Here is a 13,632-nt window from a genome sequence, read left to right on the forward strand (position 1 = left end):
GCAGCCATACCTTCCCAATCCCAGTCCTGCTACCTGCTCCGTGCTCTCTCCACATTCCCAGTCAAGACAATAACAGCACGTCAACGGCACAATGATGATTGAGGGGAGTTAAACTTACAGTAGGGGGAAGTCTTTGAATTTCACTCCTAACCTTTAAAAGGGCAAAAAATAGAACAAAATGGTGCAGGTTCACGAGCAACTAGGCTGCGAACATCTGTGTGTGGGTAAATCATCTTTACGTGACAGAGAGATGCAGAGATGTCATTACTCTGGAACAAGACAAAAGGGCACCTCTCATTCTTAGCCCATCGGATCATTTTTCATTCGCTTGTTTGATTGTTACCCTCCCTGCCTGTTCATTCTCAAACAGACCAACTAAACTCTCAACAGTACTGTCTCACAGATATGTGACAGAAAGACAAAGCACTTCAACCAAACATGAACACTAACATTACAATTTAGCTATAAACTAATTCAAGGTCTAGAATAAACAGTTAATGTGATATGATAATTCAAAAGTTTAGCTAGTTTGATATTGACAGTTTTGCTCATATACCTGGTGCTTTTGTCCAGTGACTGCATACAATAAGGAGATTTATTAAGCTCAGCACTTCCAAAGCTTCAGACGACTCAAGTAGTTGCTATAAGTTGGTGCTAAAAGAGAATTACGTGAACTGGGATGGTTATAACATGGTTTAACATAAGCCTGTCATGTTATGTCATCAGATGTCTGATTCATTTAACTGATGAATGACAACACAGATTACACAGTATGTTGTGCACGTGCACTGCCTTGAATTTGGGGGGAGGGAGGGGTGTATAAAACAATATCCGGAATTCAAGGCTGACCTTGTGTCTATACACTAAACAAATGCAGCAATTGGACACTCCAAGTGGTTGGCAATCCGTCTAATGAGTTCATTTGGCGCCGATTTAGCCAACACATTTTACCACTCACCTTCTGGACCACACCCAACAGCTTGGCATAAGCATGTAGTTGCTGCCACTTCTTTAAAGCCCTATAAGAAGTCACATGGTTTGCTTCTTTTTTTTTTTCTTTAACGAGGCAATCTGGGATTGGTACATCCATTTAAACTTTGAAATTAATGACTATAGACATTGACTCTTGAAGAATAGAACGTATAAATGCTTCATGGGTTTTGTTCAACTGTCTTACCCCATCAGAACCCAAAATATAGGCTAAGCTTGTTTTAATCCATTGCTTGTAATCAACGTTATTGTGAACGTTATATAGTTCTATTGTTTTTTTATTTTATTGTTAAAACGATCATTTTGATCACATGGATGGTCCTTGCATCCATAGCTCTGACTATGAATTTGAAATTGGTTACATTGCTGCTTACCCCGAAATAATGGTGGGGGGGCACTTTGTTGTTGTTGTTTGAATCCCAGATTTCACCTTTAACATATCTCAAATGCCGCATCATATGTAACATCTGGTATAGGAATAATAATATAGATATTCACCTATTACAGAATAAAGTTACATTCAAAGTACATACACATATCCAACAGAAGTGACCTCAATATCTATATGATTAACGAGTAATGCAATTGATTGGTAGGGAAAACAGCCAAGACAAATCTTCTAAACCAATTGATTTAAATCTGATACGGGACTGTTTACTACATGGTTGCTAGGTAAGATCATCGACTGCCACCGCGTTAATCAGCTCCAGGTCATACATCAGTCGGAAGGGCAGGTGACATTTTACGAATGCTTTATAAGTTGTTTGAACCTCACGTCTTATAAAAAAGTTTATCATATGTTATGTCTATGTGTCATTAGGAGATGATTATAAGACATAAGGGCATAAATGATAAATGATGCAATGCATTATAACTGCATTATAACGCATTATACCGGCAGGTCTTATGAGAAGTGTTACTCAAAGGCACGCGCTCGAAAGAAGGACCTTAATGACACCTTTCTCCTTGAGCGTCTATGCTTAACTCTCTTCCTCCTTTTCCCCTCCCCTGTCCCAAAGCAGCCAGCTGGGAACAGTGTGCATGTGCTGACGTCCCCACTAACCTTGGCCAGTGTTAGGATTACCGTGCATTTACACTCAATGCTCCTTCTTTCCTTAAGACTTATTAAGAATGATAATGAGCTCGGAAAGGGGCAGCATGTCCCTTTCTCGGTCTTGTGAGCTCTCTTCCTCGTCGCTCTCTTTTTTTTCTAACCTGCATCCTCTACCTCTCTCTCTCTCTCTCTCTCTCTCTCTCTCTCTCTCACACACACCCCTGCATCCTCCATCTTTCTCGCTCTCCACTTCTCTCTCCCTCTCTCCTCTGTATTGAAAGGGCCTAGAACAAATTACCAAAAAGGCCATTACCATCTATGAACTGAAGGATTTAATCGATAGTTATTTCATGCCTTCAAAATCAACCCTATATTACTGTTGTCTGTGTGATTTGTTTATTTTGCCCGGGAAAATTCCTTCACTCGAAGAGGGAAAGATTGCTCGGGATGCAATTCACCTTGAGCCTCTATTATAATGGATTTCTCTACTGGTTGATCAAGCATGCAAAAAGGACATTTCCCCAGCACTAAAATAAAAACAATAATGATGATTAAAAACACAAGCACTATTTGCACTTGTACTACTGTATGTGTCGAGGGCAGTAGATTTTACAAGTCGAGACCGAATGGACGTTGTTGTGTGGTGTGAATTTGGATACAAAATCATTACATGGGGCAATTGAGGGAGTTCAAGTGTGAGAAAACAATAGTATTAGCTCTTGAGGCCTGTCAAATTGCAGCCTGAGATTATTAACATTTGTTTTGACATCAAAGACCTGCAGGTCCAGTGCCAAGGTCAAACTGGAAAGGAACACACACCAGACCTGGATTCAAATACTATTTGAAATCATCTTAAATACTTGAGCTGAGCTTGACTGAGCTTGTCTGGCACAATGGAACCAATAGAGTAGTTGCAAAAGTGCAAACCCTGCCCATCTGGCACTGCAGGAATGCTAAAGCTAACATTGAAAGATTTAAAATAGCATTTGAACCACAGGTCTGACACACACAGGGTTCATTCTGCAAAACCTTGACAGATACTTACTTGAGAATACATTTTTTACATTTAAAACTCGGACAAAACAGAGGTGCTAGTTCTAGGTCCCAAGAAACAAAGAGATCTGCTGTTTGATGTGATGCCTCAAATAAAACTGTGAAGAACCTCAGCGTTACTCTGGACCCTGATCTCTCTTTTGACAAACATATCAAAAGTATACGAAGAGCAGCTTGTCTCCATATTTGTAACATTGCAAAAATCTGAAATGTTTTTCTGCAAAAGACAAAAACAAGATTAGTCTACTGCAATGCTCTACCCTCTGGCTACCCGGATAAAGCAGTGAATAAACTTCAGCTGGTGCTAAACACGGCTGCTAGAATCTTGACTAGAACCTCAAAATCCAATCATATTACTCCAGTGCTAGCCTCTAACTCCATTGCTACACAGGCTTCCTGTTAAGGCTATAGCTGATTTCAAGGTTTTACTGCTAACCTACAAAGCATTACTTGGACTTGCTCCTACCCATCTCTCCGATTTGGTCCTGCCTTACATACCAACACGTACGCTACGTTTACAAGATGCAGGCCTCCTTATTGTTCCTAGAATTTCTAAGCAAACAGCTGGAGGCAGGGCTTTCTCCAATCCATTTTCGTGAAATGGTCTGGAATGGTCTGCCAATCCATGTGAGAGACGCAGACTCAGTCTCTACCTTTAAGTCTTTACTGAAGACTCATCTCTTCAGTAGGTCCTATGACTGAGTATAGTCTGGCTCAGGGGTGTGAAGGTGAACTGCAAGGCACTGGAGTGACGGATCACCCTTGCATTCTCTGTCTGGCCGGCTCCCCTCTCTCCACTGGGATTCTCTGCCTCTGACCCTATTACGGAGGCTGAGTCACTGGCTTGCTAGTGCTCTCCCATGCCGTCCCTAGGAGGGGTATATCACTTCGTGCCAGGCTTTTTCACTATACTCGACTTGAGTGTGTTGAGTCACTGACGTGATTTTGCTGTCTGGTTTTGCACCTGCTCAGGCTTGTACGGTAGGGGAGATTTTTGTGGCCTATACTCCGCCTTGTCTCAGGGTAGCAAGTTGGTGGTGTGTTGATATCCATTTGGTGGTGTGGGGGCTATGCTTTGGCAAAGTGGGTGGGTTTATATCCTGCCTGGTTGGCCCTGTCCGGGGGTATTGTCGGACAGGGCAACAGTGTCCCCCAACCCCCCATGTCTCAGTCTCCAGTATCTATGCTGCAATAGTCTATGTGCCGGGGGGGCTAGGTCAGTTTGTTTTATCTGGTGTAATTCCTGTGTGAACTAAAGTTTGCTCCCTCTATTTCTCCAATCTCTCTCCTGCCCTCTCTCTCTCTCCCCTCCTGGAGGACCTGAGCCTTAGGTTAATGCCTCAGGACTCCCTGGCCGGACAACTTCTGGCTGTACCCATCCCCAGTCCACCTGATCATGCTGCTGATCCAGTTCCTGCTGTTCTTCCTGCGGCTATGGAACCCTGACCTGTTCACCGGATGTGCTACCTTGTCCCAGACCTGATGTTTTGACCCTCTCTCTCCTTCTACCGCACCTGCTGTCACAACCACTGAATGCTAGGCTATGAAAAGCCAACTGACATTCACTCCTGAGATGCTGACCTGTTGCACCCTCTATAACCACTGTGATTATTTTTTGACCCTTCCGGTCATCTAGAAACATTTGAACATCTTGAAGAACGATCTGGCCTTAATGGCCATGTATAATAATGGCCTCTTATAATATCCATCATAGCCAGAAGAGGACTGGCCACCCCTCAGAGGCTCGTTCCTCTCTAGGTTTCTTCCTAGGTTTTTCCTAGCCACTGAGCTTCTACATTTGCATTGCTTGCTCTTTGCGGTTTTACGCTGGATTCTGTATAAGCACTTTGTGACGTCTGCTAAGATAAAAAAGGCCTTTATAAATACATTTGATTGATTGATTGATTGAATTAGACACCTGAATGTTTCTCTGAATGATAGGTCTACAGAATATGTATAGGTTGGAGCTATGACAATAGACAGCCGACTACGCAAGAAGACTCAACCACCCTGTCGACCAAGGGCCACTGCATACAAGTCAATACTTCCTGTGTCGGCATGGTGCGATCCAATCAAGAGGCCTGATGTATTACACCCACACACCAACAATTGAAGTTACATTACTTAAAACGGTATGTATGTTACTGTACTGTTTTAGTCCTTCCTTCTGTTCACCTGTATTTGGAGAAAGTAGAGGAAGAAGAAAAGTGTGTGTGTGTGTGTGTGTGTGTGTGTGTGTGTGTGTGTGTGTGTGTGTGTGTGTGTGTGTGTGTGTGTGTGTGTGTGTGTGTGTGTGTGTGTGTGTGTGTGTGTGTGTGTGTGTGTGTGTGTGTGTGTGTGTGTGTGTGTGTGTGTGTGTGTCTCTCTCTGTGGGGTCTCTCTGATGCTCCGGGGGTAAGTTTCTCCTAGGTAAAGATCTAGGATCAGCTTCCTCTCCCCTTTAGTGAGGAAAATGCTAAACTGACCCAAGATCAGCATCTAGCCTAATTTCAACCCACTCTTCTCTCTAACTCCTGAACAACACTTTACTGCACTGCAACTTCTATTGATCATGTGAAGCACACTAAGCCCGTACTAACTCCACATCACAGAGTTTTGTCAACAATTACAGGTGCACCATCGAAACACTAAACAACATAAACTTTCCTTTGCAGTTTCAAACTATGCCATTGTAAGAAGCTGATGTACCTTACCTTTTATCTGGCGAGAGCTTACTATTGCAATCATTTAAGACAAAACTTACTATATAATATTCCTCAACATGTGCTTAATAAACTGCTTCACTGAAATATGTTGGTAACGAGGATAGTGTTTTCCCTAGCTTCATAACAAATTGGCCTACATCATAATAGCATCTAAACTCATCTGTTGTGTTAGTATGGGAGATAAATAAGGAATAAACCTACTGCATTTACACTACTGGTCCATAGTGAAGCTTGATACGCACAATGAAACCATGCCTATACACATACACATATGGCATGTGTATAAAACACACAGAATAAAATATAAAACGAACATCCCCAATGCTTGACGAGAAGGAAAAAAAGTTTCATGTTTACCTTGTGCGCTAATACCACTGGCATTTTTAATATGGGAGATGGCTTCTCTTGAATGATCTGTTTAACCAAAGACAGGGGAGAAGGGAAAAAAAAGGGTAATTAATTACTTATGGGAGCCTTGCACGCGAAAGACAATTAACCTGCCTGGTCGCCATGGATATGACATATTTGCCCTGAAAACAACACAATAATTAGCAAAGGAGAAAGATCCGGCAAGAATATGAGAACTCCTGGGTTTAAAGTACCAGTGATCTTTTCTCTAGTCTCTCTGTATGGGGATCATTTACACGTAACATACACACTGGCATATGCAAAGATATCATTGAAACAATGCTTTGAAAATGAGGTAAAGACTTAAGGTAAATACAGTATTATCCACCATATTCCTTGGCTTATTGTACTGATCAGTTCATTGATATTTGAGCAAAAATCATATCATAAGGGATTCTGTATGGCTGAGTTGGTAGAGAGTGCTTGCAAAGCCAAGATTGTGGGTTCAATTCCCAGGACCAGGACCCAGGACCACCCATACATAAACTGTATGCTTGTATGATTAAGTCACTTTGGAAGAAGTGTCTGCTAAATGGCAAATATTCTGAATCTAAAAGAAACCTACTAACTATAAGATGAGAAATCGTGTTTATTCTAGCCATACAAGTATAATGAATCTCCTCTTTCAGGACTGAATACCACTATGTGGCTGATGTCTTATTTTATGTGCTATGAAGAGTGTAGATTGTGTGTGTGTGTGTGTGTGTGTGTGTGTGTGTGTGTGTGTGTGTGTGTGTGTGTGTGTGTGTGTGTGTGTGTGTGTGTGTGTGTGTGTGTGTGTGTGTGTGTGTGTGTGTGTGTGTGTGTGTGTGTGTGTGTGTGTGTGTGTGTGTGTGTGTGTGTGTCATGTGCCGCTTCAACAACTTAATAAGGCAAAGGGTGGGATATGTGTGCCTGTGAGTTGGCAATACGATGTGAGGCTTTGTTGTTGTTTTTGCCTACAAAGTCCAACAAAAAATGCAGACACATAATGGCAACATTGTAGGCTAATCATTATACAATGGGGTGGATAAGATAAGACAACCCTCATCAAATGCATGCTTAACTTTGGCATTTTGTTGCATTGCCATTGAATATGGAATGCTTTTCCATGCATTGTTGCTAGGCCTACTAGTTTGATAAATACAGTAGCCCTAGAGGTCCGCCCACCAGACAGCATATGAACGCGTCATAAGCCATGAAAAAAAAAAATAGCAGGAAATTAGCTCTAAATCAGCAACATTTTCTCTCAAAGATATGGCAGAATGTTTAAAATAGCATGAGATTAGCTATAAAACTGCACATTCTTCCCTCTGCCCCATGGCAAAAAAAATGGTATTAATATATTTTTTCTTGGGGAGGGGGGTTGCTCGACCGTGCGAGGACCCCTCGAACCTGCGCTATGCCACTGATGCTGTGTTGTTTTCTTGTTGGTTGACCTATAATGAAAAAGAAGGAAGAAGCCATCTCTGTTGTATATTTTGGCAGTGCGATAGAGATGGCGTAAATAAACAGTCACAAGAAAGTTGACTTGGCAATTGAATGGTGGGCTACATTGTTATCTTTTAGTCTTTCCGAAAGTTTGGAATTTGACAGCGGTCTGTTTTAAAGTTTTGGAAAGCCCAGCTCGACACTGTCAAAAGCACAGCAGCCTACCTATGAGTCGCTCGACTGCTCCTGTCCGCCAGCTCGCGCGCTGAGGTAGGGGCTACACTGTAGAAGCAAGCTGTTCACCGTTAAACCATTCGTCTGCTAAAGGTATCATTTTGAGAGTATTTTCATGCCGAATGGCAGGTAGCCTACCGGCGTCAAAGACAGCGACGCCGAAAAGAGTAGGCTACTTTGATGTTGCTCTGCGTTTTAAGTGATATCTTTGGAAATGCAAAAATAGTGAGGTGAAAATGAAAACTCTTACCTGTAGGCTACTTCGCTGTCTTTCGGTGACTTTCCAATTCCAACTAAGGGGTATGTGTGTTTAGGGTGGACTGTGAGAGAGCATGCTTGATCAAAGTTGGCACCTTTTTTCAGTTTTTCTTGTTTTATTGTTGCATTTTCCAATTTCTTACATGGGGCGAGTTGCCCGGAAGATCTGCCCTGGAGACCGGCTCGAAGTGGGAAGAGGAGTCCTTAATTGAATTTCTCGGTAGCAATTGTCGGTTGGAAAAGCTGGAACGGAATCCTGATGTCATTCTCTATTTCAGCCTGACAGGCTTTAGAAATCATAGTTGTCGCTCTAGTGTAGTAAACTGTTCTTCAAGAAAAGGGCCACATTAAAACTTGAATGCTTAGTTGCTACATCCATTTCTGGACTTTTTATACATTTATAAAATATATTAATTATTGAAGAATATAGACCTAACTTATAATGTGCCTTTAGAAAGTTTTCACACTTTTTCCACATTTTGTTGTGTTACAGCCTGCATTTAAAATGTGAGATGTTGTGTCACTGATCTACACACAATATTCCATAATGTTAAAGTGGAATTTTGTTTGTAGAATTATTTATTTTTATTATTTTAAAAAATTAAGCTGCCCCTTTGTTATGGCAAGCCTAAATACGTTCAAGAGTAAAAATGTGCTTTTTAAAAATTGCATAATAAGTTGTATGTAGTGGTTAAGATGATTTTTGAATGACCACCTCATCACTGTACATCACACATACAGTTATATGTAAGGTCTCTCAATCGAGTAGTGGATTTCAAGAACAGATTCAACCACAAAGACCTTGGAGGTTTTTCAATGCCTCGCAAAGAAGGGCACCGATTAGTAAATGTGTGGGAAAAAAAGGCAGAAGCTGAATATCCCTTTGAGCATGGTGAAGTTATTAATTACACTTTGAATGGTGTATCAATACACCCAGTCACTACAAAGATAGAGGCGTCCTTCCTAACTCAGTTGGCAGAGAGGAAGGAAACTGCTCAGGTAATTCACCATGAGGCCAATGTTCATTTTATAACAGTTACAGAGCTTAATGGTTGTGATATGATAAAAATGACATTGTAGTTACTCCACAAAACGAACCTAAATGACAGAGTGAAAATATTCCAAAGCATGCATCCTGTTTGCAACCAACACAACACATCATTACCACTTCATATTTTTAAGCATGGTGGTGGCTGCATCATTTTATGGGAATGCAAGGACTAAGGAGTTTTTTGGGGATAAAAATCAACAAAATGCAGCTATAAGCACAGGCAAAATCCTAGAGGAAAACCTGGTTCAGTCTGCTGTCCAACAAACAGTGGGAGACAAAATCACATTTCAGCAGGAAAATAACCTAAAACCCAAATCTACCAAGACAACTTTGAATGTTCCCGAGTGGTCTAGTTACAGTTTTGACTTACAGTACCAGTCAAAAGTTTGGACACACCTAGTCATTCAAGGGTTTTTCTTTATTTTTACTATTTCTACATTGTAGAATAATAGTGAAGACATCAAAAATATGAAATAACACATGTGGAATCATGAATTAACCAAAAAAGTGTTAAACAAATAAAATTATACTTGAGATTTTTCAAAGTAGCCACACTCTTGCCATTCTCTCAACCAGCTTCATGAAGTACCTGGAATGCATTTCAATTAACAAGTGTGCATTGTTAAAAGTTAATTTGTGGAATTTCTTTCCTTAATGCATTTGAGCCAATCAGTTGTGTTGTGACAAGGGCGGAGGGGGGGATACAGAAGATAGCCCTATTTGGTAAAATACCAAGTCCATATTATAGCCAGAACAGCTCAAATAAGCAAAGAGAAACATCAGTCCATCATTACTTTAAGACAAGAAGCTCAGTCAATCCGGGAACATTTTAAGAACATTGAAAGTTTCTTCAAATGCCGTCGTTAAAACCATCAAGCGATATGATGAAACTGACTCTCATGAGGACTGCCACAGGAAAGGAAGACCCAGAGTTACTTGCAGAGGATACGTTTATTAGAGTTAACTGCACCTCAGATTGCATCCCAAATAAATGCTTCACAGAGTTCAAGTAACAGACACATCTCAACATCAACTGTTCATTGGAGACTGCGTGAATCAGGCCTTCATTGCCGAATTTCTGCAAAGAAAGCACTATTAAAGGACACCAATAAGAAGAAGAGACTTGCATGGGCCAAGAAACACGAGCAATATACATTAGACAGGTGGACATCTGTCCTTTGGTCTGCATCCAAATTTGAGATTTTTGGTTCCAACCGACGTGTCTTTGTGAGACTCAGAGTTGTTGAACGGATGATCTCCGCATGTGTGGTTCCCACCGTGAAGCATGGAGGAGGAGGTGTGATGGTGTGGGGGTGCTTTGCTGGTGACACTGTCTGTGATTTATTTTGAATTTAAGGCACACTTAACCAGCATGGCTACTACAGCATTCTGCAGCGATACACCATCCCATCTAGTTTGCACTTAGTGGGACTATGATTTGTTTTCAACAGGACAATGACCCAACATACCTCCAGGCTGTGTAAGGGCTATTTGACCAAGAAGGAGAGTGATGGAGTGCTGCATCAGATGACCTGGCCTCCACAATCACCCAAACTCAACCCAGTAGAGATGGTTTGGAATGAGTTGTACCGCAGGTGAAGGAAAAACATCCTACAAGTACTCAGCATATGTGGGAAATCCTTCAAGACTGTTGGAAAAGCATTTCAGGTGAAGCTGGTTGAGAGAATGCCAAGTGTGTGCAAATCTGTCATCAAGTAAAAGGGTGGCTACTTTGAATAATCTCAAATATAAAATGTATTTTGATTTGTTTAACACTTTTTTGGTTACTACGTGATTCCATATGTGTTATTTCATAGTTTTGATGTCTTCACTGTTATTCTATTATTCAATGTAGAAAATAGTTTTTTTTAAATAAAGAATATGTAGGTGTGTCCAAACTTATGACTGGTACTGTAATTCAAAGCTGTAACTAGACCACTCAGGAACATTCAATGTTGTCTTGGTAAGCAACTCCAGTGTAGATTTGTTATTGTGTTTTGGTTATTTTCATGCTCAAAGGTGATTTTGTCTCCCACTGTCTGTTGGAAAGCAGACTGAACAAACTTTGACTGGTACTGTATATCATGAAAATATTGCAAATATTGTACAATCCAGGTGTGCAAAGCTCTTAGATTTACCCCAAAAGAACTCACAGCTGTAATCGCTGCCAAAGGTGCTTCTACGAAGTATTGGGGGTGTGAATACTTATATAAATGAGATATTTATGTATTTAATTTTCAATAAATGTGCAAAAATGTCTAAAAACATGTTTTCTCTTCATTATGGGGTATTGTGTGTAGATGGGTGATGAAAACAATATTTAATCGATTTTGAATTCAGGCTGTAACACAACGAAATGTAGAATAAGTCAAGGGATATGAATACTTTCTGAATGCACTGTAAATGCCTCATGAGCTTAGTTCAATGTCGGACCCCATTAGAATCCCAAATATATGTAAATGTAAACACCCATTACAGCCTCAAAACACAGTAAAAACTATCATTTTGATATCATGGCTGGTCATTCCTTGCACCCATAGCTCTGTCTATTAATCTGAGAGTGGTTACATCTCTCCAGGCCCATCCCTCAGCTTTTTACCAAAACAGAGGCGGTGGCCGCTTTGTTATTTGGATAATTAGAGAAGCCTATATTGACCACATGGGCAAAAAGATGCTTCCATTTCAATGTCATGTTCAGATCAACATGATATACCCTACTTTGTGTGTTAGGATAGGGCCATGGTATAGCCTATGTCTACTACATAGTAGATAGAGTATTAGTGGCATGGAAGTAATGACAAAGCATTTAGGCATGAAAGGTTATCTTTTTGCAAACTATCATTTTTAAAAATGGGGGTTGGCATCAGGTTAATCCATTCTGATCTATTTGTTTCATTAATTTGGTTGAAAATGATTATAATTGGAAAAATGTCTGATTTATTTAATTTAACACACAATCACCTATTACTTTCAAAAGCAAAACATTCACCTCCTCTCTCCATCCTCTCGCTCTACTATCCATGTATCATTATTCTGTGAAATATTCTGAGCATGAGACAACTTGAAGGTATTCCAGGATCAAAGCCCATAGGAATAGAAGAGCTATGATAATGTATTTTAAACCTGAACTTTTCCTTATCTAAATTCTGCAGTCTTGTGAACTATTGACAAACAGATTATTGCCAATTAGCAGTTTTGTGATGCACCCTGTTCTACATAATAAAGAATCTAGAGGATCGATAGCACAGTCAACTTAACAGGTTGGTAGTGTTTTGATCTCTAGGCTCATTGTAGGGTTTAGGCTGCAAGGATTTGTAAACTCACACTTTGTGGCCTAGCTCTACTAGCTGCGATTCCAGGCAAGTTAGGCTTGAAAACATTATCTCTTTAACTAGAGGAAAACTAGGGATTTCACTAAATTCAACTTGCGGTTAGGATAACCTGAACAATTCCCCACCACTACTTTCACCTTATGCCTTTTGGGGGGTATTAACGGTGTTTAATAACTTACATTTAAACCTCTCTCAATAAATTGATAGCCTTTATCACTTTAAGTGATTCAAGTGAAATAAATGCAGTTTTGAATTGTAGTCTTTTATAAATATTAAAGACATGTTCATAGTTCAAGTCCACATCCTATTATCGTTGGCTGGATATTGTTACATAACCTACATGCTTAATGTGGCCATACAGTGCATTACTGCTGGTGCCATCCAGTCAGTTCCTCCCCAATGGGCACAGACATCAAATTCAACATCTATTCCACGTTGGTTCAATGTAATGTCATTGAAATGATGTGGAAACAACTTTGATTCAACCAGTGTGTGCCCAGTGGGTCACTTCAAATGTTAACCTTAAATGTTATGTTAAGACTGCTGTATTAGAGTACATCAACTTGTATTTTAACATTGAATAAAAATAACACACAATAAGCAAACATTTTAAGATTAAAATAGCATCCCATGTGTGATATATATAGGCACATCCCACTGTAGAGCAAAACATCAGAATAAAGTAATTTTTGTGTTTGTAAGAAACAAACAGGTGAGTGAATTTTTAACAGTCCAAGAGCCTTGGGTTGTTTTTTTTGCGTACGGTCCCAAACATATCCCCATGGTCAGTGCACTACAGAGGGAGAACCCAGCCATCCATCAAGGCTTCCCCCTGACGTTGCAATACTGCGATGCAGAATAATAAAGAAGTACACTAAGGAAGACCAAAAAATCTATAGATTATTCTGCAGATCACTTGATTCAGTAATGACCCAGTACATTTATCACCAGCCATTGATTCATAAGGTCTGCTCTCTAGGGTGTAGCCAACACACCCCTACCCTACTGACTCCTCCTCCTTCGCCACCACTAATTATAATACATTAAAAACTAATCATATGGTAGGACAAGGTTTGAAAAAAACAGTTTTGCTAAACCATCCAAAAGAGCTTTCTCTTTTTTTCCTACCCTTCTTGT

The 13,632-nt window shown here is 40.3% G+C and overlaps 1 protein-coding gene across 1 annotated transcript in view; it reads right to left on the reverse strand.

Moving 5' to 3' along the window:
- casz1 (castor zinc finger 1) overlaps positions 1-8,291 on the reverse strand; it is a 259,395-nt gene extending 251,104 nt beyond the window's left edge. Inside the window, exons 1-2 of the mRNA XM_046343850.1 lie at positions 8,105-8,291; positions 6,160-6,216 (exon numbers count right to left, since the gene is read on the reverse strand). The gene's annotated coding sequence lies outside the window, so the exon portion shown is untranslated. The remainder of the gene's footprint in view (positions 1-6,159; positions 6,217-8,104) is intronic.
- Positions 8,292-13,632: the final 5,341 nt, after the last annotated feature.

Source organism: Oncorhynchus gorbuscha, linkage group LG03, assembly GCF_021184085.1.
Source record: "Oncorhynchus gorbuscha isolate QuinsamMale2020 ecotype Even-year linkage group LG03, OgorEven_v1.0, whole genome shotgun sequence".
In the NCBI taxonomy this organism is placed as follows: Eukaryota; Metazoa; Chordata; class Actinopteri; order Salmoniformes; family Salmonidae; genus Oncorhynchus; species Oncorhynchus gorbuscha.